The sequence below is a fragment of the Piliocolobus tephrosceles genome, chromosome 1 (genome assembly GCF_002776525.5).
Source record: "Piliocolobus tephrosceles isolate RC106 chromosome 1, ASM277652v3, whole genome shotgun sequence".
Taxonomy (NCBI): Eukaryota; Metazoa; Chordata; class Mammalia; order Primates; family Cercopithecidae; genus Piliocolobus; species Piliocolobus tephrosceles.
The window spans coordinates 35568088-35594211 of record NC_045434.1 but is presented as its reverse complement, the minus strand read 5'-3'; the positions used below and the strand labels follow the sequence as shown (position 1 = coordinate 35594211).

Below are 26124 nucleotides of genomic sequence, written 5' to 3'. Positions count from 1 at the left end.
TAGATTTATAAAGTACTACAATTTAAAGGCTAAAGGCTAAAAAAAAACCCACATTCCTACTTCCCTTCCAAGTGAGAAATCAAACCTCCAGAGGGAAGCTGGCTGGGTGGGGAAGATGCTGATATCTGGCACCAGACCCAAGTCGCAATACCAAGCAACTCTCATTTTCCCAAATTAGAAACTCCTTATCCATCCCAATGATGGTATGGCCTTTAAAAGGACTAATAATTCCATAAAGACTAACCAAGCCCTGTTACCCCTACTTTCCCTCCAATTCATCCTTCTACCCCTTCTCTTCCTATCCGGAGACTGGCAGGTTAACAGAAGTCAGAATAGAATGAATCTCTTATCAGAACCCACAATCAAGGACGCAGCTCGACCACTATTCACATTCATCATTAAGGGCAACGTATCGGTCCGCTCTTAATCGCGGGGCCGTCACACCCGGAAATGAAATCTCAAGCGCAGCCCACTGAGGGCTAACATAGCATTCGTTAAGTTGTGCCCTTCTACGACGCCCGGCGCACGACCCCAAGAGACCGCGGGCCCCGGGTATGGTTGCCCCGCCTCCCGCCTTCGGCCTGCAGGTCACTCGCGCTTCCCAGCCACGAGGAGGGCCCAGCAAAGACCCCGCGAGGGCGCGCTCCCTGGACTGTCGCAACGGGCGCTCCGGGAAACACAAGAGAGGCACCGGGGCCAACTGCCTCTGGGGACCACGCAAGGGGACGAGAGACGGTCACTAGAAGGACCCCTGGCAGCCTGAGGCGGCCCCAGGTGGGGCCCGCGCCTCAGGTGGGCCAGGGAGGTGGCGGCCGAGGCCGCGTCCCTTCAGCCGCGACCGCAGGCAGCGACGCGCGCCCCGAGCGGGTCTCCCAGGAAGCCTCGGGCCCTCGCCCGGGACCAGCCCGCGGCCACTTGGGGACGGCTCAGGGCACCGGTGCCCGGCCCCTCAGGGAGGCGCCCCGCCCCCAGGCGGCCCCAGCCCAGCGCGCGCCACGCACAGCGCCCCGCCCGCGTGCCGGTCCGCATTTTCCCGCCCGCCGCGCCGGGGGCGGGGGTCGCGCGCCCTCCCCCGCCCCCACGCCACTCACCTGTCGGGCCCTAAGCTCGCTCCATGGCCGCCGGTGCGGTGCGGCGCGGCCCCGGCCGCCCCCGCCGCCTCCGGGGAGGGGCAGCCCCACGCCGCGCTCACCGCCCCCAGCCGCCGCCGCCACTGCGGCTCCCGCCCACCCCCGGCCCGGCCATTCCCAGGCCACCTCTCCCCGCGCAGAGCGGCAGTCCCACACCCACCCCCCGCCTCCGCGGCCCCCGACTGTTGGTACCGTCCTAGCGTAACGCCTGCCCAGCGGCCAATCCCAGCGCTCGCTCGGCGCGGCCCCGCCCCCGCCCCAGTAGGCGGCCCCTACCGGACCCGCTCCGGACGGCCCCCCTTAACCTCTTCTGTACCGGGCCAGTCCGCTTAACTCCCTCGGCGCCGGCGCCGGTGCCGGTCTCTACACCTCTTGGCCGCGCCGGCCTGCCCGCTTACATAAACTGGCCTCTCGCTTCTCACTTCCTTCCCTCTTTGTTTTTTCTTTTTCTTTATTTGTCCTCTATCCCCCTCACCCCATCTTCGCTTTTTCTTTCCTACTTTTCTTGGGTAGGTAGGCAGCCAGGCAGCAGGACTGGAGAGTTGCGGTCCCCTAGGTCAACTTTTGTTTGTGAGAAGCATTTTCCCTCCTCCTGTTGCCTTTTCAATTTGCCTTGACTTCTGCTCGGAGCTTCTGCCTATCTAAATGTATCCCCCGCCTCTTTTGCCCAGAAAAAGGCTAGCCTTCCCACTGAGTGCAAATGGCTCTTCCTTTGGACCAGAGTAGAGCGTCCTGCTACATACTTTCAGGAGCATCTCACAAAATTATGATTCATTTACTGTAATATTAGTTGTCTTACATCTGTCTTTTGCTAAGGACCGTAAGCCCCATGAGGGCAGGTCAGTCGCCCCTCGGTCGCCAATGCCCGACCGCAGTGCACCCAGTGGGCGCGGATAAATGGTGTGAATGAAAGATTCTCCCTTCCATTTGTTTGCTTTCCGCTGACTTTATACAGAGCGCCACTGTATCCATCAATTTATTCACCATGTACTAAAGCGCAAACTTAGTGTGACTGACCCTGAAATATAATGCAGATTACTCCATGGAATAAGATGCGTGAGGGGGAAAGACTGAGCGTCAGACACTTTTTCTTCAGGCCACATAGTTCATTTAATCAGTAAGGTGTACTGAACAGAATTCTTTCTTGCTGTATGATATTGAATGTGCCAGTTAACTTTGCTGAGCATCAGTTTCCTTAACTGGAAAATGGGAGTTAATAACTCCACAGGGTTATTTTGAGGATTAAGTTAGGAAATGTGAGGGGAAAGTACTCTAAGATTGTTGTGTAGGATTAGCTGTTATTCATCTGTGTATTTACTGAGCATTTACTATCAGGAGATCCTAGAGAAATAATTGGGCTTGACGCCCGCTCCAGACAGTGTAGTTAGGGAGGCAGTATCAATCTCTGCAGGGGGCGTACAGTCAAATGCAGAAGGCTTTGTATCAGCCTTTTGCTGCGTGTAGTTGAAAAGGTTTGGAGGTTTAGAGGTCGTTTTTTGGCCAGGGAATATATAATTCTTGGGAAAATGAGCTGGGTGATAATGAGAATCTACCTTATTTCTCTGCACAGGAAGATCGGTCTGCCTGCAGTTGGCTAATATCCCTGAACCTTGCTCACTACATCAGGAGATCATAAAACAAAAGGGTAAATCAACAGTTCCTTTAAGACACTTTACTCAAAAGGATTCTGCTTTCTTGCCTGTAACTCTGACAAGGACAGTGAGGGTGAGCGCTCCAACTGTCACTGTTCAGGAAAAGGCCAGCTTATCCTGCAGCCTCAGCTCCCTGGGCGGATGATCCCTTCTGTCTTTAAGGATTTTCAGGTAGGGCAGGGAGCAGTCATTGCCTCTCCAAGCAACCCACTTCAGTGCTTAATTTCGCATCCATCTATCCATCCCACATACTGCAGAACAATACACTTCCTCCTTTTCTGTCCTCAGAGAAGGAGATCCATGGGTTCAGGGCCTCTCTGTGAAAGGCTTTCAGACGACAAAACTGTTCTGCACCCAAGTTTTCCCCTCTCCGTGCTGCATTACCCAGACCCTTCTCGAGTGTATGCATAGCACCAGCACCGTGCCTGACACTTCACGATGTCAGTTTCTGCCCCCTCCCCCTGTACTGGGTTATTTTCCAACCAATCAACAGTCAATATATTCTAAGTATTGTGAGGGATGCAATCACTTAAGAAGGGCGTTTACATGACTAGCACACAGGAAGCAGCTGCAAGGAATAGGGACACTTAAATTATGCAGCACAGACTCTGTGATCACTGAAAGAATCACAGTCCAGGAAAACAGTGTGGGCTGATATTGAGGTGAGCAAAATATGGGTAGGAGAAGAGAGGACTAATATGAACCAAAGTTAGGCAGTGCTCTGTGAACTTACAGCTGCCATCTTCAGCAGATATGCATGACAGGAGAATTGTTCATTTGTTTGTTTATTCATTAATTCGCTGATGCATACATTCATTCATTTAATGAATGTCTACCAAGTGCCAGGCACTGAGTTACCAGATCATGCAAAGATGAAAAAAGCCTGGTTCCCATTCTTGAGAAGCTGGCAGGAACCCCAATTAGGGAGGTCTGAGCACTTTGTCAAAACTCCTGTGTTGCTCCTTTTACCACTCATACGATGTATGGTTCTACGTGTCCTTATCTAATCTCCTCTTCATCTTTCTTCCTTGTTCCCAAACTGCAAGGATTTTTAAAGACATACGCTATTTCATTTTTATTCCGACTTGTAGAGTGCCTCATACAAAGTACCTTCTCCACATTGATGTGTTGAAGCTTATTGAGTTAAAACCAGAGCAGGAATTTGGCTGTCCCCCTCCAGCCAAGGGTGGTAGGCATCCTTAGCAGAAGGAAGGATATTAACCCCAATGTGGAACCCCAATCTTGGAATTAGCCTCAGTGTGGAACCCACCAGAGGCTTGTCTGTGGCCTGCAGAATTCAATAGGAACACCTGTGCTTGGCATTTACTGCCATAGTCACCTTTTCAGGCCCATTTTCTGCTAATTCCTTATCTTCCACCCCAAGGGGCTCACTTGCTCTCCTTTCCCTGCCCTTATGGTTGTGATCACGTTGATTCTTCCTCCAGGAAATCCACCTCACTCCCACCTGTAAAAATGTTATACAGCTTTCAGTGCTTCCTGTTCATGAAGCCTTTCATAGCCTTCCCAAATGCACAGGCTTTCCTTGGCTTCTGAGACCCAGCACTTTATTTGTAACTGTCTTGCGGTGGGGTGCATTGAAGTCTTTGGGGATCTGTCTGACCCCGTTCCCCGGGTTGTACTGACATCTGCGTCTTCTGTAACACTAACACGGCACTTGGCCCGTGGTAGCCATGCAATGCTTGAAAGGAAAGTTTGAAAACAGGTACTGCAGAGCGGGGAATTGAGCCCCAGACACTTATTTCTTGGTCCCTTCATCATTGTAAGCATTTTCCTTAAACTGTTTCAGAATTTCCAAGTCTCTGCCAATGTGTCAAGCCCTAGGACTCCAATAACAGTCCAGCAATCCCAAGTTAGAAGGAAGATATTGTCTCAAGGTGCTTTTGCATACACGAAGGCAAAATACACACACATGCATGCACACACAGTTTCTTTTAACCGAGGTAATACAGCCATCATGATGGATCCCTCTGAAACTAAGTTAATTCTACATCAAGCAAGCTGAGAGGAGCCCTAGGAAAGCTCACGCTGTTCCAAGGTGCCAGGAGCCAGGGGAGAGGGTGACAGGGAAGGCTAGTGAGTAAAGGAGCACATGTATCTCTTTGTTTCCTTCCAGGAGCATGTGCCCTGCCTCAGCTGCTTCCCAGGCAGGTTTGTTCTCTACACTGGGCTGTCTGTGGACAGCTGCTTCTGCATTTCTTTCCCAATGGGGCAAACTCCTTTCTTTCATTTTGCCACCAGCTCTGCAGAGCTACTCCCAGCCCACCTCTTGCTTATAGCAACGGACTGCCCACTTACCCCATCACGTGGCACCCCTGTCAATGCCACCTGAGCAAACAACTCACATCCCAGGGACAGCATCATGAGCCACATACATACACAGGCACACCCAGCTTCTCTGCTGAGACATTCGGGCTGCGGATTCTGAAAGTGGTGGGAATCTTTCGGTTATTTTTTCACTCTAGCAATATTATTTTTAAGAAAAGCTTTATTGAGATATACATACCACAAAACTCACTTGCTTAAAATATACTCAGTGTCTTTTAGTATATTTACAGAGTTGAGCAACCATTAACATAATCTAATTTTAGCACATTTTCATCACTCCCAAAAGTAATACGGGATGTTTTTTCTCTTTTATTCTGAAAATATATTTACCTAATTTTGTTCTTTAAATCTGCACAGTAAAAGCAAAAAGAAAAATACATTAATGGATATGTTAGATTTCTAGAGTTAGTAAGAAATGCAGAGTTATGGCTCTCAAAGCTGTGTTTCACTGAACTGTCATGTATGGCTATAGAAATTTGTTTAACTGCCCCAAAATGTACACTTTTTTTGTGGTATATATGCTTCAGTAAATGTCCAGGGCCACATCTTTGACATTTTCCAGTTTGTTGTGAATTTCTCTAATGCCACATATGGCTCTTCAAGGGATTGGGTGGAGACAATATTGCAAATTCCACATTGCTAATTCCCACAAGGCAATACTTTTGTAATATGCCTAGGATGGTACCACAGGCATATTGGTATTTAATACACATTGTTTTGTTGTTGTGATGGAAGCTCTTTAATTTTTATTGACTCAATTCAATGCATGAAGTAATTGCAGCCACATGGAAATTCTGGGTTCCTCAGACTTCTCTTTGAGACCCTGCTTGGAAAGCCAGGAAGCTTCTACCATCCATGGATAATGTGGTAAGGAGTTCAGCAGAAGGCTCTTACCCATGGATAATGTGGTAAAGAGTTCAGCAGAAGGCTCTTATCCATGGATAATGTGGTAAGGAGTTCAGCAGAAGGCTCTTTGAGCCTCCCTCATGGCTGGCTGAGAGATGTGCTAGAGGACAATTCTCAGTCTGGCTACAGAGGAGCTTTTTTTTTTTTGACAAAGTCTCCCTCTGTCGCCCAGGCCGGAGTGCAGAGGCGTGATCTCAGCTCACTGCAACCTCTGCCTCCTGAGTTCAAGAGATTCTCCTGCCTCAGCCTCCTGAGTAGCTGGGACTACAGGCGCGTGCCACCATGCCTGGCTAACTTTTGTATTTTTAGTAGAGATGGGGTTTTGCCACATTGGCCAGGCTGTCCTCAAACTCCTGACTTCAAGTGATCCTCCTGCCTTGGCCTCCCAAAGTGCTAGGATTACAGGCTTGAGCCACTGTGCCCAGCCCAGAGGAGCTTTTTAAATAGCTCTATGCCTGCCCCCATCTGCAAAGATTTGAATTTAATAGTCTTGTGGTGAGGTCCCAGCAAGAGTATTTTTAAAAACCTCCAGTTTATTCTGAGTTGCGACCAAGGCTGAGAACCACTGTCCTACTAGTGACTAAGCCAGGGCCATGTTAATAGGTTGAATCATGTGAAATTTTCATCTTTATAGGGCAAAGTTGAACATGGACCATTTTATATGAAAGAACACATTCCTCAGCCCTGGGCCCAGTACAAACATATATCTCAACTTCCTGGGCCCAACACAAACACATTCACACAATTCACACATTCCTCAGCCCTGGGCCCAGTACAAACACATTCCTCCATATATCTCAACTTCCTGGGCCCAGTACAAACACTCCATATATCTCAACTTCCTGGGCCCAGTACAAACACACCACATATCTCAACTTTGGAAAAACACCACCTGGAGAGACCCCCAATAAGGTCACTGTTTGGACGAATGGAGGCAGGATGGCGCACTTCCGGGTTCTTCATCATTAACTTTTCCCACGCGCGTGAAAATGCAGCCGGCGCCTGGGAAGGTGCAGATCAACTGGGCATGCACCAGGTGACGTCAATCCAAAGAGACCAAGATTTACCTGGTCGCACCTGCGGAACGCCCCCCGACACGCCCGTGCCCCGCCTATTGCCCTCCCAGTCCTAGAAAAGCCGCTCTTGGCCAGGGTCCCACCGGACTTCCCAGCCCCACTCCTGTCGGGATGTCGGGACTGCAGGAACTCCGTCTGAGAGCTTCACCGGGGGGACTCTGTCAGCCTCCTTTGCCGGAGGCCGATAGACCTCTCCCCCACACCTTAAGTGACCAAAAATAAATGTGCAGTTTTGCTCCTACACTTGCCTACTCGCTGGTTCTTTTGTGCCTGCTCTGGTGGTCTTAGAAAAACAAATCAGTTGGTGCCGAAATCCGGGAGGAGACCCCTCCTCAGGCCTCTAGGGGTTGAGGAACCTCCTCCTGCTCCCACACCGCAGACGGACCAGGACCTGAGACCCACTTCCCTCACTCTCATGGCCTCTCTGGGGTAAGTGCCCTTGTCTCCTCTTTACCTCCCTCGGCCAGAAATCCTGCGCAGGTCCGAGGTCCATTTTGAGCCACCAAGTGGCTCGGGAGACCCGTTCAGGACGGAGATGTCCGCCTGAAGGTAATCTCCACTTTGGCTCCATGAGCCTCCAGTCTGTCTCTGCTGGTTCCAAAGGACGCTTTGAAGCCAGGCAGAGATCCACTTCCATTTCCATTGTGTCCATTGTGTAAGTAAAGAGGAAACAAATGGGAAACCCCCCAGTCTCTGGGGTAAGTGCCCTTGTCTCCTCTTTACCTCCCTCGACCCAAAATCCTGCGCAGGTCCGAGGCCCACTTTTGAGCCACCAAGTGGCTCGGGAGACCCGTTCAGGATGGAGATGTCCGCCTGAAGGTAATCTCCACTTTGGTTCCATGAGCCTCCAGTCTGTCTCTGCTGGTTCCAAAGGATGCTTTGAAGCCAGGCAGAGATCCACTTCCATTTCCATTGTGTCCATTGTGTAAGTAAAGAGGAAACAAACGGGAACCCCCCCAGTCCAAATTTCCAAAGAGCACCCCCTTAGGGTGCCTCCTAGCCAATTTAAAAACCTTACAGCTTGAACAAGACCTTAGGAGGAAGCGGTTAATTTTCCTTTCCACTGTGGCGTGATCGACCTCAGCAATTTCTGCCAGCGGCTAGGCAAGTGGTCTGAAATTAATTACATACGAGGCTTTTGGGCCTTAAGTTCTTGTCCCTGTACTCCTTCTCTCCACCCCCTCCCTTCCTGCCCAGACTCCTCCTCCTCCCCCTATCCAGACTCCTCCTTCTTCCTCCTTATCTACTAGTAATCCACTCGGTCCCATGCCTCCTTCGGGGCCCCCAACTGGCTGTCTTGAGTCTCCTATCTCTGCCCACACCCTTCTACAGTGTTAGCACCTTTGCGAGAGGTGGCTGGGGCGGAGGGGGTAGTCAGAGTACATGTCCCTTTTTCGTTGGCCGATCTTTCCAAAATTGAGAAGTGTTTAGGTGATTTTTCAGCTAATCCTACCATATACATAAAGGAATTTAGATACCTTTGTCAGGCCTATGACTTAACTTGGCATGACCTCCAGGTTATCCTAACCTCTACCCTAAACTGACTGAGGTTCTAACCCAGTATACCCGGTTAGATCCGGCCTCCCCCACAGGGGCCACCATTTTGGCGTCTTATTTCATTTCTCAATCAGCTCCTGATATTCGTAAAAAAACTTCAAAAGGTAGAGGATGGTCCTCAGGCACCAATACAAGACCTAGTTAAATTAGCCTTTAAGGTCTATAACTCCAGAGAGGAGACGGCAGGCTTGCCTCAAACAGAAGTTACAGCTCCTAGCAGCGGCTTTACAGCCCAGTGGTAACCCCAGACCAGAGAGCACACACTCCGCAGACTCCAAGGCTACAAAAGGAGCCTGCCTGCTATAAGTGCGGCAAGGCAGGACACTATGCCAACAGGTGTCCGCAAGGTCCCTGAGCCCTAACGCAGCCTTGCTATAAGTGCAAGGCATCAGGACATTGGGCCAGTGAATGTCCTAACCCTTGTCCACCAGCAACCCCCTGCCCTGCTTGCCAGCAGGGAGGACACTGGAAGTCTGATTGCCCCACCCTGAGAACAGGTGCCGTGCCTCCACGTGACCCCCTTTCCCAGGATCCTGGGAGCTCCTACCAGCTCCTACATCTGGACGATGACAACTGAAGGTGCCGAGACTCGGGGACCCCCATCACCCTCGCCGAGCCGCGGGTAACTCTCCTGGTAGCGGGTAAGACAATTAATTTTTTAATCGACAGTGAGGCTACCTATTCTGTTTTGCCGTCCTTCTCTGGACCTAGCCTTCCATCCAATATCTCTGTAGTAGGAGTAAGGGGAAAGCCATCCACTCCACGAAAAAACTCCACTCCTTAATTGCTGCCCGGCCAACAACTACTTTGCGCACTCGTTCCTCATTCCCAGCTAAAAAGGGCCCCTACCGAAAGCAATCAGTGGAAATCAGTTTGGCTTTCCCCCACTCACCTCAAACTTACTAAATTTTCTTAACTATGTCATACTCCCCAACCTTGCCAGGACCATCCTTCTGGGTTTTGCCCATATTCCAACAAATGCTTCCATTCCTCATTCCTATACTAATAGTGTGCCTTATTTTATTTTTCATCTGTGCGTCCAAATACCAACCATAGGCCCCGACCTTAACAACGCCCCTTAACAGCAGGAAGTAGCCAGACAGACCACGGCGCCCCTTTATCACTATTATCAATAAAAGGTTGCACTGTTTGGATGAATGGAGGCAGGATGGCGCACTTCCGGGTTCTTCATCATTAACTTTTCCCGCGCGCGCGAAAATGCAGCCGGCGCCTGGGAAGGTGCAGATCAACTGGGCATGCGCCAGTTTTGCTCCTACACTTGCCTACTCGCTGGTTCTTTTGTGCCCGCTCTGGTGGTCTTAGAAAAACAAATCAGTCACAACCGTTTACGGCTTTACTGAAAGCGCGGGAACCAATAGAAAACTGCTAAAGGTATAACTTAAAATGTTAACCAATTGTAATGCTGTAACCAAAAGAATTCCCTTGTTCCTCTATAACCTGTTTACATCAGGCTATAAAAAGCAAGCACATGCACCGTTCGGGGCCCTCTTGTATGCTGTGGAACGGAGGGACCAAGTTTGAACTTGCAGTAAAGATCCTTGCTGCTTGGCTTTGACTCTGGACTCTGGTGGTCTTCTTTGGGGAACAAACGGTCTGGGCATAACATATATAGTTCAATCTAATATACAGGCAATTGGGTTTTATTCTCAAGGGAAGATAGCTTGGTCTTTTTGGTAACCTTCTATAGGAAGCCAGCCATTTCTCTCCAAGTGCTTATCCTGCTGTGAGCAAGGATGAGAAAGATGTGACAAGAAAGCCAGTGATCTGTTGGTCAAGATGCTGCCCCTTGGTGGACCAGACTCCCTACATCTTTCCTTCCAGTGGGGCTTAGACATATAGAAGCCTGTGGCTGTCAGGCGTGAAGGGAAATGAGCAAAGCAGGCCAAAGGTGAGGCAACCAGAAGGGTTGAGGGAACATGACGTACCAGAGAGCCTTGTCCCTCCTTCAAAGGCATTTACATTTCTGTGTGTGTGTGTGTGTGTGTACACAGAGCAGGCCAAATCATAGACATCTATGGGTTGGAATCTAGTCTTCAGTCCTACAGTTTGTGATCCTCTCCTGGAAGGTAGATGTTTGTGGCACAGAGAGGTGACCCAGAACAGAGGAGGACAAGGTACTCGACACAGTGGGACTATAAGCCCAGGGAGAAAGAACCAGTACCTCACTGATGCCTGCTATACCCCTCTGGGGCCCATGGGTGAAATGGGGAGGCATGGCATGTAGGCAGGGAGATCCCTCAGGCTAGGGAATACAGGGGACCACTGAAGGGAGTGTGCTAGGATTTTCAGAGACGTTAGCAAAGCTTTGGAAGAAATGGTAATACCAGGCTGGTATTTCACCATGGCAATTGAAGGGGTGGCCTGCCCCTCCACACCTGTGGGCATTTCTTGTTAGGTGGAATGAGAGACTTGAGAAAAGAAATGAGACACAGAGACAAAGTATAGAGAAAGAAAAAGTGGGCCCAGGGGACCGGCGCTTAGCATACAGAGGACCCACGCCGGCACCAGTCTCTGAGTTCCCTTAGTATTTATTGATAATTATCTTTTACCATCTTAAAGATAAGGGAGTGGCAGGACAATAGGATCATTGTAGGGAGAAAATCAGCAGCAAGACACATGAATAAAGATCTCTGTGACATGAATAGGTTTAAAGGAAAATGCTGTGCGTTGATATGCATATGCAAACATCTCCATAGACCTTTTAGCAGCATTGCTCCGGCAAGTCCCACCTTTTGCCGTAAGGTGGTTTTCTCCTATCTCAGTAAACAGAGCATACAATCAGGTTTTACACTGAGATGTTCCATTGCCCAGGGACGGGCAGGAGACAGATGCTTTTCTCTATCTCAACTGCCAACAACCGCCAAAAGGCCTTCTTTCCTTTTGTACTAGTCCTCCTCAGCACAGACCCTTCACGGGTGTCGGGCTGGGCTCGATCAGGTCCTTCTCTTCCCACGAGGCCCTATTTTAGACTATCACATGGGGAGAAACCTTTGACAATACCTAGCTTTCCTAGGCAAAGGTCCCTGCAACCTTTGGCCGTGTACGTGTCCCTGGGTACTTGAGATTAAGAGAATGGTGATGACCTTTAACCAGCAAGCTGCCTTCAGGCACTTGTTTAACAAAGACACATCCTGCACAGCCCAAAATCCATTAAACCTTGAGTCACCACAGCACATGTCTCTTGCAAGGACAAGGTTGGAGGTAGGGTCACAGATTAACCGTATCTCAAATACAGAACAAAATGGAGTCTCTTATGTCTACTTCTTTCTATATAGACACAGTAACAGGCTGATCTCTCTTTCTTTTCCCCACAGCAATGCACAAGAAAGGGTCTCAGCCTGGCCTGGTAGCTCACGCCTGTAACCTAAGCACTTTGGGAGACCGAGGTGGGCAGATCACCTGAGATCGGGAGTTTGAGACCAGCCTGACCAACGTGGAGAAACCCTGTCTCTACTAAAAATACAAAATTAGCTGGGCATGGTGGCGCAAGCCTGTAATCCTAGGTACTCGGGAGGCTGAGGCAGGAGAATCACTTGAACCCAGGAGGCAGAGGTTGAGGTGAGCCAAAATCGCACCATTGCACTCCAGCCTGCGCAACAAGAGCAAAACTCCATAACTCCATCAATAAAAAGAAAGAGAGAAAGAGAGAGAGAGAGAGAAAGAGAAAGAAAAAAGAAAGGAGAAAGAAAAAGGGTCTCACTTAATGTGACCACCACTCATCATACCAAAACCATCAGTTGTCTTAGACTCATCTTTCTCACCCCCACCTCTGATTAGCATGAAGTTCTGCTGACTATGGCTGCTAGAGACTTCTCAATCCATCTCCTTCCTTCTAGCCACCCAACCACTGCTCATATTCAGGCACCATTTTCTCCCCATTGGATTATGACAATGGTTAATTTTATGTGTCAACTTGATTGGGCCATGGGATGCCCAGATAAATATCATTTCCAGATATATCTGTTAGGGTGTTTCTGGAAAAGATTAGCATTTGAATTGGTGAACTGAGTCAAGCAGATGGCCCTCCCCAGTGTGGGTGGACTGTATCCAATCTGTTCAGGGTATAAACAGAACAAAAAGGTAGAAGAAGGTTGAATTTGGTCTCTGACTACTTTAGCTGGGATGTGGGTCTTCCCCTACCCTTGCTACCCCTGCTTCTCAGGCCTTCAGATCTGGACTGGAATCTATACCATCAGCCCTCTGGCTCTCAGGTTATACCACCAGCTTTCCTGGGTCCCCAGCTTGCAGTCAGCAGATTGTGGGACTTCTTAACCTCCATATTCACATGAGCCAATACCTTCTCATAAGTCCCTTTCTAGAGAGATGTATATACATAGATCCTATTGGTTCTATTTCTCTAGAGAACCTTGACTGATACAGATTTCATGCTATGGACTGAGTGTTTGTGTCCCTACAAACTCATAACTTAACGGTATATCATGAACAACTTCTACATTATTACATATTTTTACTACAACATTTTCTTAAATCACAACATTCTTCAAAGATCTTTGGGGCCAGGCATGGTGGCTGATGCCTGCAGTCCCAGCACTTTGGGAGGCCAAGGCAGGCGGATCACCTGAGGTCAGGAGTTTGAGCCCAACCTGGCCAACATAGTGAAACTCTGTCTCTACTAAAAATAAAAAAATTAGCCAGGCGTGATGGCGGGCACCCGTAATCCCAGCCACTAGGGAGGCTGAGGCATGAAAATTGCTTGAACCTGGGAGGCGGAGTTTGCAGTGAGCTGAGATCGCACCATTGCACTCCCGCCTGGGCAACAGAGTGAAACTCCATTTCAAAAATAAAAGATCTTTGGTATTCCATGCTGAGGTTTTACTGTACTGAAGTTTGTTTAGCCTGTTCCTTGTAAGTTAGACATTTAGGCTGCTTGCATTGAGAATTTTTTAATAAAGGTCATGGGGCAGACATGCATAACAGAGATGGAGGTGTTCTCCCAGGACCCAGGCACATGTGACACAGAGGGAACTTGTCACAGATACAGCACAGTTCCACTCCAAAGGCTCCTGGAGAATCCATAAGCAGCTGGAATTATCCTCTTTGATGATTCATCCAGATGTCAAGGGCAGAACACCCTCTGGCCTTCTTAGCTAGCTGCCTGCTAATCAGCGGCTTATCCAAGAAAAGGCAAAGTTCATTATCTTTCACACGTCTGCAGTTTTTCATTTTTCTCCTTTCTTCTCTTTCCCCACTTCTTATTTTGGCTCTGATGTATGAACTAAAGCTCTTATTGGTTTCCCTTGTATACAAGTAAATGGTGCCCTAATAATTAACTCTGTGTCTTTGAATTATTCTTTGATACTATTATACACAGTCTTTCTGTGCTCATTCTCATAGCTAAATGGTGTGCTTATTCAGGACCGTGTTCTATGGCACTAACTTCTGGTGGATGCTGTGTGACTGTATTGGCCCATTTGACTCCAGCCCACAATGTGAAGGAAGGCAGTTTTCAGCATCACAGGTTATAAAATGCACCAAAGAATGACATAATGACACAAATAAATATAGAATGCTCAATGAAAAGCTAAGTACTGGAGAAACTTACAAGGAAAATGAAAATAATTCCAGCCCTTCAAGTCTTACCTTCCTCCATACACAAACACAGACTGGCAATTCACAAGTAAATGCAAGGTTTTCAACATCCAACAGTTTGTAGTCATGAAAAAAAAAGTCAAAAGTAAAACACTCCATACAGTGCCTTTCCTTGTCCTTTTTAAAACTCAAAAGAGGCTCAAGCAACAACATTCTCCTTCTGAGTTGAAACCAACAGGAGCTGAGGCTGTCCTGGGACAGTGGTCCTTTTATGAACTGGGAGCGAAGACTGGGCTTATTCACAGGACTTGTGGGGCAGTTGGACTATACCCTTTCTGGGCTGCTTGCCAGTGTGTGCTTTGGGCTGGGCCTTGATGGGACTGCTGACCTCCAGAGGGCAACATGGGGTGTGCTTTTGAACCAGCCTTCCTTCGGGGAAGCTTTAATGTCAAGTATGAGATGTGGCTCTTGATAGATTTTCAATCCTCATTTCCTGAGCTGCTGCTGTGTGCTGGGCATGGGGACAATAAGGACACCTTGCTGGCCTGTGCAGGATCCCAGTCCAGTGGGGAGATTGACACATAGGCCCAGAATCACAGTAAAATTTTTTCATGCCATCATTTGTATAACAGACATCTACCGGTCAGCTCTTTGTATCAGCTCCACGATTCCAAAAGAGGAAGGGTTTCGTAGAGGCTGTCTGGTTGGAAAGGGGTAACTAGGGCACTAGATGGAAGCAGGTTTTTCATAGATTATACACTGCAGGCTATAAATATAGCAAAATTTTCCAAAGGTGTTTTTATTCATATACATATGATTGAAAAAAATGTTTCTCAGTTTCCATGTCATCACATGTATTGCCACACTCTAAAATGGGTTTTTCTTATTTGATTATTACTTGGGGTGGTAGGGGAGGCACTAATAGACATAATAGATAGTAAAAGGCAGGTACATTCTCCCTAAACCACTCCTCAGGCTGCATTAAGTACAGAGGACGCCATCTAACACTGCCTCGAAGCAAGCAGGGGTTTGCCATGCAGGAGGGGAGTCAGCCAGCAAATGCAAAACGCAGTACAACTTAGCAAGTGCTGTTCATTCATCTGCTTAACGGCTCATTCTTTTAGTGTTTATTGAGCGCCTACTGCAGCCAGCTACAGTGCTGGGCACTGAGGGTGCTCATTCTCTGAACTCACAGGGCAGTGAGATCCTAGGAGAAGAGTTGCATGATAAAACACAGGTGGTCCCATTAAATTTGAATTTCAAGAACAATTTTTTGGTGTAAGTATGTCCTATGCAATGTTTTTATTTGCTAAGTCTCACAACCCTACCAAGGAGAGACCATATAGAATGCAGAATGCTCACCGCCGGGCGTGGTGCCTCACGCCTGTAATCCCAGCACTTTGGGAGGCCGAGGTGGGTGGATCACCTGAGTTCAGGAGTTTGAGACCATCCTGGCCTACATAGTGAAACCCTGTCTCCACTAAAAATACAAAAATTAGCCTGGCGTAGTGGCGCACACCTGTAATCCCAGCTACTTGGAAAGCTGAGGCAGGAGGATCACTTGAACCTGGGAGGCAGAGGTTGCAGTGAGCTGAGATCACGCCACTGCACTCCAGTTTAAAAAAATTAACCTGGCGTGGTGGCACGCACCTGTAGTCCCAGCTGCTTGGGAGGCTGAAGTGGGAGAATCGATTGAACCTGGGAGGTGGAGGTTGCAGTAAGCCGAGATCACACTACCGCACTCCAGCGTGGGTGACAGAGCAAGACCCTGTCTCAAAAACAAAACAAACAAAAAAAAGAATGCAGAGTGCTCAGTGCACAGAGGATGAGGAGGAATTCCTCAGGTATCTGCTTACGTGGCATCCCCTCAGCAAGGCCGCCATGAGCATCTTATCATTCTGTAGTCCTTTACCTTAATCATTCTGAAATTATATAGGATGATATAGCAAGGATTATCAGCCTTGCCCGGGTGAATGTACTCCCCAAGAGCAGGGTCCTTATCCATCCTAATTCCCGGCACATAGGTGGGGCATAACTACTTGTGGAATGAATGAATGTTCCTGGGGCAGATGGATGGCATGGTGGTCAGGAAAGGCTTCACAGAGAGGTGGATTGGAGTAGGGCCTAAAGAAAATGAGGGGTTTACTAGGTGGACAGAGGGGAGGGAGGGACACTCCAGGCAGAGGGATCAGTGTGAGCAGAGACGTGGAGGAATGGAAGAGCCAGTGGCCAGATTTTTTTTTCTTTTTTTTTTAGAGACAGTGTCTTGCTCTGTCACCCAGGCTGGAGTGCAATGGTGTAATCTCGGCTCACTGCAACTTCCACCTCCCAGGTTTGAGTAATTCTCTTGCCTCAGCCTCCTGAGTAGCTGAGACTACAGGCATGCGCCACCATGCCCAGGTAATTTTTGTAGTTTTAGTAGAGAGGGGGTTTCACCATGTTGGCCAGGATGGTCTTGAACTCCTGACCTCAGGTGATCCACCTGCCTTGGCCTCCCAAAGTGCTGGGATTACAGGCATGAGCCACCGTGCCCGGCCCCAAGTGGCCAGGTTTTATAGGAGTGCTGGGGATGTGTCTGGGAAGCAGTAGGGATCAGGGAAAGCAGCAAGGGCCTGACCAGGTTCTTGTGAGCCTGCCTAGGTGAGGGAACAAAGTGGGTTTTAGGAGGAGGGGAATTGAAGAGGTGTGGGGTCAGAGCAGAGAGGGCAGCCCAGAAGCTATCCGCCTAGCAATGGTCGGGGCAAGAGGGGCTGAAGGTCTGAAGCAGGCGGGGATGGTGAGGGTGAGGAGATCATTTGTGGGTATTTAGGAGAAAGAATCAGTAGGACTTGGGTGTAGAAAGTTCTACCAGCCAAGGTAACAGATACTGCCACATTTGGGGGAGAAAGGGTGACATTCCAGGAGGGCAGGGGCAAAGCCTTGGGAGAGAGAAAGGAGTTCTGAGCTCAGCAAGCAGCATGTGCATACAGGCTGAGGCGCGATGGGCATGACCCTGTGAGGGCATGGCGGGTACTGTATGATCCAGGGTGACCCTGAAGGCCCTGTTCCATAAATCCCTCTATGTCGGTGAATAGCAGCTCATGGCCCTGGCCCCACCAGCTGGGAGGAGCCGTGGGTTATGGGTAAGAAGGATCTAGTGGGTGATAAGTTCTCCTGTGTGCCCCCAGGGGGACTCTTCACTGGCTTGATGTCAGCAAATTCTTCCTTGGGGAGTTGTGGCAGCTCCAGCTATTTCCGAGTGGTAAGGTCCAAGGATTAAAAGGTGAACACACAAGAATGGACAGTGAGCTGATGGCATTTCACAGGGCGGTGGTCGTTCCAAAGCCACATGAACAGTAGGATAAGAAATTAAGCTCATGAATGTCTGCTCTCAACCAGGTCTTATCCTAGTTCTCAAAGGCCTCTGCCGTCTTCTCTTCCTGCTTGTGCTTGGAGGAAGGATGGCCAGAGCCCATGATGGGGGGCAGAGTTTTGTTTTGGGTTGTGTGTGGTTGATGGCTTTCTTTTCTTTTCTTTTCTTTCTTTCTTTTTTTTTTTTTGCTTTTATTTGAAAATGACGGGGTGTTTTTTTGGTTTTTGGTGTTGGGTTTGTGTATGTGTGTGTGAGACAGAGTCTCACCCTGTCACCCAGGCTGGAGTGCAGTGAAATGATCTTGGCTTGCTGCAGCCTCCACCTCCTGGGTTCAAGCAATTCTCCTGCCTCAGCCTCCCAAGTAGCTGGGACTGCAAGCACCCACCACCATGCCTGGCTAATTTTTGGATTTTTAGTAGAGATGGGGTTTTGGGATTTCACAATGTTGGCCAGGTTGTTTTCGAACTCCTGACCTCAGGTGATCCACCTGCCTCGGCCTCCCAAAGTGCTGGGATTATGGGCTTCCGCCACCATGTCCAGCCAAATTTTACTTGAAAAATGTTTTATTTGCATAAAGTAAAATTAACTTTTTGATGTACACTGCATGCATTTTTCACAGATATAGATTTTTGTAACCATTACCTCAGGCAAGATACAGAACAATTCTAACACCCCAAAGATTTCTCTCATGCTGCCTCTTTGTATTCAGACCTTCCCCCATTCCTAAACTCTGGCAACTACTGATCTGCATTCTGTTCTTATATGTTTTTGTCTTTTTCAGAATGTCATAAAAATGGAATCATATAGTATGTAACCTTTTGAGATTGGGTTTTCACTCAGCATAATGCATTTGAGATTCAGGCATGTTGTTGCATATATCAGTAGTCCATTCTTATTTATTTATTTATTTATTTATTTATTTATTTATTTTTTGAGACAGAGTCTTGCTCTGTCGCCTAGGCTGGAGTGCAGTGGTGCGATCTTGGCTCACTGCAAGCTCTGCCTCCCGGGTTCATGCCATTCTCCCACTTCAGCCTCCCAAGTAGCTGGGACTACAGGTGCCTGCCACCACGCCCGGCTAATTTTTTTGTGTTTTTAGTGGAGACAGGGTTTCACCGTGTTAGCCAGGATGGTCTTGATCTCCTGACTTTGTGATCTGCCCGCCTCGGCCTCCCAACGTGCTGGGATTACAGGGGTGAGCCACCATGCCTGGCCCCAAGTCCATTCTTTTTCTTTGCTAAGTGATATTTTATTGTATAGATGTAACAGTTGTTTGAAAGACATTTGGGTTGTGGCCAGTTTTTGACAAGTATGAGCAATGCTGGCATAAATATTTATATACAGGCTTTCATGTCAAATAAGTTTTTCTTTCTCTAGGATAAATACCTAAAAGTGGATTGTTGGGTCAAATGGTAGGTGAAGGTTCAACTTTTTAAGAAAATGCCTATTTTCTAGAAAGGCTATACCATTTTTCATATGAGAGGGCAGAATTTTGCCAATCTTCCTTTCATTTATTCCTTCTCTTTCTTTCCTTCTTTCTTTTCTTCCTTTGTTTCTTCTTTCTTTCTTTTAAACTTACATTTTTATTGAAGTGTAACTCACATGCCCTCTTAAGTGCACTATCTTAAGTGTGCAATTAGATGGACTTTTACGTGTATATACATCAATGTAACCACCACCCAGGTACAGAACATTTCCAGCACCTCGTCCCAGTTCATACTTCACAATCTTGCAAAGGATTGCCGTCCTGACTTCTGCCACCATAGACTGGTGTTGCCTATTTAAAACTTCATGTAGGCCGGGCGCGGTGGCTCAAGCCTGTAATCCCAGCACTTTGGGAGGCCGAGACGGGTGGATCACGAGGTCAGGAGATCGAGACCATCCTGGCTAACACGGTGAAACCCCGTCTCTACTAAAAAATACAAAAAACTAGCTGGGCGAGGTGGTGGGCGCCTGTAGTCCCAGCTACTCGGGAGGCTGAGGCAGGAGAATGGCGTAAACCCGGGAGGCGGAGGTTGTAGTGAGCTGAGATCCAGCCACTGCACTCCAGCCTGGGCGATAGAGCGAGACTCCGTCTCAAAAAAAAAAAAACAAAAAAAACAAAAAAACCACAAAACTTCATGTAAACGGGATCATACATTTGAGATCATGCAGTTGAGATTCAGGCATGTTGTTGCATATATCAGTAGTCCATTCTTATTTATAAATATATGTATATTTATTAAATATATATTAAATATTAATATTAATTAAATATTAACATTAGATATATTAAATAGATATATTTATTTATAAATAAATACTATAAATAAATATGCTCTTATGACTGGCCTCTCTTAACTCTACATTATGGGAAATTCATCCAGGCTGATGTGTGCTGCAGCATCTCATTCTTTTCTGTATTGCTGAGTTGTGTTGCATTGTATGAATATGCGTCAATATATTTATTCACTCTCCTGGGATGGACATTTGGGTTGAGTCCAGTTTTTGGCTATTAGGAATAAAGCTGCTGTGAACATTCTTCTCTGTATATTTCAACATGTTTTTGGTGGACACAGCTCTCATTTCTGTTGGGTGTATTCCCAGGAGTGAAACTGCTGGGTATGTTTGGATACTGCCGAGCAGTTTACCAAGTGATTGGCCAATTTACAGTCCCAGCAGGCAGTGGATAAGATATACAGTTGCACTGCATCCCAACACTTGGTATTGTGAGTCCTTTTCATTTTGGCTCTTCTGGTGGAAGTCTAATGGTTTCTCATTGCAGTTTTAATTTTTATTTTCATATGTCAGATAACTAATGCTGTTAAACATCTTTGTATATGTTTCTTGGCCAATTGAATGTCCTCTTTGGTGAGGTGCCTGTTTAAACCTGTAGCCTGTTTTCATTTATTTATTTATTTTTGAGATGGAGTCTCACCCTGTTGCCCAGGCTGGAGTGCAAAGGCGCGATCTTGGCTCACTGCAACCTCCGCCTCCTGGGTTCAAACGATTCTCCTGCCTCAGCCTCCCAAGTAGCTGGGATTATAGGCTTGCACCACCATAACCAACTAATTTTTGTATTTTTAGTAGAGGCAGGGTTTCACCATGTTGGCCAGGCTGGTCTTGAACCCCTGACCCCATGATCCACCTGCCTTGGCCTCCCAAAGTGCTGGGATTACAGGAATGAGCCACCACACCTGGCCTAAACCTATAGTCTATTTTTTGATTGAGTTATCTGTGTTGACCTTTCTTTTTTTTTCCTCCCACTTCAGCTTCTGAGTAGCTGGGACCACAGGCATGTGCCACCATGCCCGGCTAATTTTTTGAATTTTTCGTAGAGATGGGGTTTCATCATGTTGCTGAGGCTGGTCTCGAACTTCTGAGCTCAAGTGATCCTCCTGCCTCAGCCTCCCAAAGTGCTGGGATTACAAGTGTGAGTCACTGCACCTGACTAGTATTGACCTTTCTTTGTAGAAGAATGGAGGCCATATGAAGCATCTAACTTATCTGATGATCATCTCAGAAAGAAAATTAGCATTGGCCCAGGGGCAAAAGTTGCTTTTGGGGATGTGAGTGAGGGCAAGGGATGGGAGAGCAGTCCTCTCAGAAACCTTGCTTACAGGCCTAGAGTCATGCAGTGTGGCCAAGGCAGTTCTGGGTGGTTGGCCCCACCTCAAAGGCCCTGACACCCCCTTTCCCATTCCTGGCCTTTTTCACAAGTCTCTTTGGTAAATATTGGGAGACTGGGCGTCCTGGGAAGCAAACCTCACCTCCTCTTGCCCCTGGGCCTGTGACCATATCTGACTTTTAAAGTTACATCTCTATCCCTTGTCTTTTGGGATGTAGCCAAATTATTTTTTTAAAAATTTACTGGAGGAATATATTTACACAAAAGTTTAAAAGTCATAAGCTTATAGATTAATAAATTATCACAAAGTGAACACACCCATGTAACAGCCACCCAGGCCAAGAAATGTTAACATTACCAGCATCCAGGAAATTCGGACCTAACCCTCCCAATCTCTATCTTCTTTGTCTTTCTCAAAGGTAACCTCTATCCTGGCTTTTAAAAGCAACATAGATGACTTTTGCCTGTTTTTGAACTTTATATAAATGGCTATGTAAATGGATTCATGCCGCTGTGTTTTTCTCCTATCTGGCTTTTTTACTGAACATGATGTTTAGGAAAGCTGTGCACAGAGTAGCATGTGGTTGTAGATGATGCATCCTTCTTTTTTTTGAGACAGAGTCTTGCTCTGTCACCCAGAGCAAGGCTGGAGTGCGGTGATGCCATCTCGGCTCACTGCAACCTCTGTCTCCCAGGTCCAGGTGATTCTCCTGCTTCAGTCTCCCCCAGTAGCTGGGATTACAGGCATGGGCCACCATGCCCAGCTAATTTTTTTGTATTTTTAGTAGAGACAGGGTTTTGCCATGTTGGCCAGGCTGGTGTCGAACTCTTGACCTCAAATGATCCACCCACCTCAGCCTCCCAAAGTGCTGGGATTACAGCTGTGAGCCACTGCGCTCAGTCCATTTATCCTTCTTGCTTAGAGTACTCCCTTGTGTAAATACACCACAGTGTTGTTATCCATCCCACTCTTGCTGGACATGTGGATTGTTTTCAGTTTTGATTGTTACCAAAAGTGCTATGATGAACCTTCTTATACATGTCTTTTAATGCACATGTGCACAAACTTTACTTATATACCTAGGCGTGGAATTGCTGGCTGATAAGGTGTGTGTGTGTCCGGTTTAGTGAATACTGTCAATGATTTGTCCACAGTAGCTGTACCACCTTGCACTCTCAGCAGCAGTGCATGACAGTTCCTGGTGCTCCTCTAGCTATCGTCAGTTTTCAAATTTTAGCTGTTCTGGTGGGAATCATTGCTTTTAACCATTCCAGTTGTGACAACTAGTGGAAGGAGGGGCCAGAACTCCCACCCAGTTCCACAGATATAAGGTTTCCCGAAGGTGAGGGTAGGGATATTTCAAGAGCCAGCCCCTTGGTCCACTTCTCCTTGATCTTCTCCCTGCCATTCAGAAGTCGTGAGATGTTCAACTTCACTTAGTTTAGATACAATTTAGTAATTCCACTTGCCAATCAGCAGAGACTTTGAAATGCCAATTTAATTTATAAATTAAGCACAAGTACAAGCAATATGGCTAAATAGGTTGGAGTCAGAGGTTGGCAGGCTCTCTTGAGCCTTTTAAAGTGAGAGACAATATATAATTCATATTTATTTTTTTATTTGTTTTTATTTATTTTTTTTTTGGAGACGGAGTCTCGCTCTGTCGCCCAGGCTGGAGTGCAGTGGCCGGATCTCAGCTCACTGCAAGCTCCGCCTCCCGGGTTCATGCCATTCTCCTGCCTCAGCCTCCCGTGTAGCTGGGACTACAGGCGCCCGCCACCTCACCCGGCTAGTTTTTTGTATTTTTTAGTAGAGACGGGGTTTCACCGTGTTAGCCAGGATGGTCTCGATCTCCTGACCTTGTGATCCGCCCGTCTCGGCCTCCCAAAGTGCTGGGATTACAGGCTTGAGCCACCGCGCCCGGCCTATAATTCATATTTAAATGGGCTCAACACAGTGACTGGGACATAATAGATGCTCAGTGTTAGTTTTCATTAGTAAAAATCGCATTTTAGATTATCCTGGAAGGGAAATGATAGTTGCTTGAAATAACTGTAGCCCTGGTCTTACAAATGTCACTAAGCAGAGCTGTCCTGAGGACATGCCATTCAGACACTCATCTCGGGGCCCTCCTCCCTTTCTAGCTTCAGGAATAAGGATCAACAAAGGCTATGGAGAAGGAGATGTTGCTGCCTGTGGATTCTGGTTGGAAGGCTCAGAGGGCATGTGTGTGGTCATGTATGTGCATCTGTGTTTGTGTCCACACTCACATATATACACACACCCTATTTAGTGTGGGGGGAGTCAGGCCATCTGCTCCCATTCACTCCCCCAAAAGCTTTTCCTTCACCATTTCAGCATTGCGCATTGTCTCTTGAGATAGTTTTCCTTTTCTGTCCCTGTGTAGCAGTGTAGCAGCGGGCAAAGTGTATTTTTAGTAGAGGTAGGGTGTCACCATGTTACAATGCTGCCAAAGCATAGCTATGTGAACCTGACCAAGCTGTTAAATCTCTCATAGCCTCTGTTTCCTCCTCTGCAAAATGGTCTAATGCTAGTGGTCATTACACTGTTCTGAGGGCTAACAGAGTAGGGCATGTGATTAAAGTCAGCCACTGTTGTGGGTTGTGGTGCTTATGGTTAGAGCGGCTGCCCTGCTTCAGGCTTTGCCTATTGAGAGTTGCTGTTTAGAGAGGGGAGTGTTGGAGTGAAGCATCTTCTCTTAGAGGTGGGCACTCTGTGCATCCTGTTTCAGAAATTCTGGGCATGTTCATTTGTTTAGCAAGAACATAGCATTCCTTTTTGGCTGGGTGCAGTGGCTCACGCCTGTAATCCCAACACTTTGGGAGGCTGAGGTGGGTGAATCATTTGGGGTCAGAAGTTTGAGACCAGTATGGTCAACATAGTGAAACTGTCTCTACTAAAAATACAAAAAGGCCTATAATCCCAGCTAGTTGGGAGGCTGAGGTGGGAGAATCTCTTGATCCCGGGAGGTAGAGGTTGCAGTGAGCCAAGATTGTACCGCTGCACTCCAGCCTGGGTGACAGTGAGACTCTATCTCAAAAAAAAAAAAAAAAAAAAAAAAGTATATATATATATAATTCTCCCCATTGGAATATAAGCTGTATGAGGTTAGGGATTTTGCCTGTCTTACTTACTGCTATATTCCCAATGCCTAGAACAGTGCTAGATACATATTGAGGGCTCAATAAATGTTTGTGGAATGAATGACTATTGCTTGAAAGGCACCAGTCTGTTACTGCTTAGAGAGATGAAGTCAATAACCCTGGATGGGAGTGGAAGGAACATGGCTGGGAGCTAGATGAGCAAGTAGTAAGGTCCAGGAGCAAAAGGGGACAAGAGATGTCTGGATGCAGCAGTCTCTGGAAGACAGGATGGGGTAGCTGGCAAAGAAGACCTCATAGGCACATCTGCTAGGTCCCAAGCAGATGAAATCTCCAACGTGTAGTTCACACCTAGTGACCAAACCTCCTTCTAGCCCCAGGGTCTTTCCTCACTGCTAAAAACAGCCTGGCCCAAACAACAGGAGCCTCTCTTGGCTCTGCTTATTTTGCTGAAGTCTGCTTTGCCCACCAAGCACTAACTAACCAGAGTCTAGATGCAATTAAACTTCCTCTTAATGGAAAGATGGGGAGGGTCTCTTTCTCCAAGGTCTGGATTTAGCAGAAAGGAGAAAATGTACAAAATTCCATTAATGACGAAGACTTCATGGAGGGCACCAGATGTGAGCTGTGGTTGACTTCCCATAGAAAACAATCAAGCGAAAATTTCCCTCATTACTGAAGCTTCAATTTCCCTGAAGTTTGGGAGAATAAGGGAGTTATTAAATATTAACACAGTCGCCTGGATAGTAATGATAACATGGATATGAGTGAGCTCAATTATTTGTTCTAGCTTGGAGGCAAAGCAAAAATCAACGCCATTCCAAGTGCATTCATCTCTTTCATTGATTTTTTAAACATTGACTCGGCACCTCCTTTGCATTAGACACTGTGCTAGGGACCTGGCATAGAGAAATGAGTAAGACTGAACACAAGGTCATCAGTATGTGAGTTTTACCAGTCTAGGTCAGGGATGTGCCATCAAAGAACTCCATCACCTTTTTTTTTTGAGACGGAATCTCGTTCTGTCGCCCAGGTTGGTGTGCAGTGGCACAAACTCGGCTCACTGCAACCTCCGCCTCCCAGGTTCAAGTGATTCTCGTTCCTCAGCCTCCTGAGTAGCTGGGATTACAGGCGTGTGCCATCATGCCCAGCTAATTTTTGTATTTTTAGTAGAGATGGGGTTTCGCCATCTTGGCCAGACTGGTCTTGAATTCCTGACCTCAGGTGATCTGCCTGCCTCGGCCTCCCAAAATGCTAGGATTATAGGCATGAGCCATCATACCCAGCCTATATCACCTTTCTTTTCTTTTCTTTTTTTTTGAGACGGAGTCTCGCTCTGTCGCCCAGGCTGGAGTGCAGTGGCCGGATCTCAGCTCGCTGCAAGCTCCGCCTCCCAGGTTCACACCATTCTCCTGCCTCAGCCTCCCGAGTAGCTGGGACTACAGGCGCCCACCACCTCGCCCGGCTAATTTTTTGTATTTTTTAGTAGAGACGGGGTTTCACCATGTTAGCCAGGATGGTCTCGATCTCCTGACCTCGTGATCCACCCGTCTCGGCCTCCCAAAGTGCTGGGATTACAAGCTTGAGCCACCGCGCCCGGCCTACATCACCTTTCTTATTGTCAGCCTCAGAAATTTTGATCTTGCCATGATGCGGCTGTATTCCCTTCACGCGGTGGCTGTCCTGACTCTGAAACCCACTTTGATTTTCTGATTCTGTTTAGAGCTCCAACCTCTGGTCCTGCTTCTTATTTCTTTCTTTATTTTTTTGTGATGGAGTCTTGCTCTCTTGTCCAGGCTGGGCT

General features: G+C 47.5%; 1 protein-coding gene across 2 annotated transcripts in view; it reads right to left on the bottom strand.

The window, feature by feature from the left end:
- The window catches only part of FAM20B (FAM20B glycosaminoglycan xylosylkinase), a 46472-nt gene extending 45095 nt beyond the window's left edge, over window positions 1-1377 (bottom strand). The window contains exon 1 of one of the 2 annotated variants that reach the window (XM_023231249.1): window positions 1323-1377. The gene's annotated coding sequence lies outside the window, so the exon portion shown is untranslated. Of the gene's footprint in view, window positions 1-1091; window positions 1267-1322 lie in introns of those variants that run through there. The other variant, XM_023231246.2, reaches the window with a different exon arrangement.
- Between the last annotated feature and the right edge of the window lie 24747 nt (window positions 1378-26124).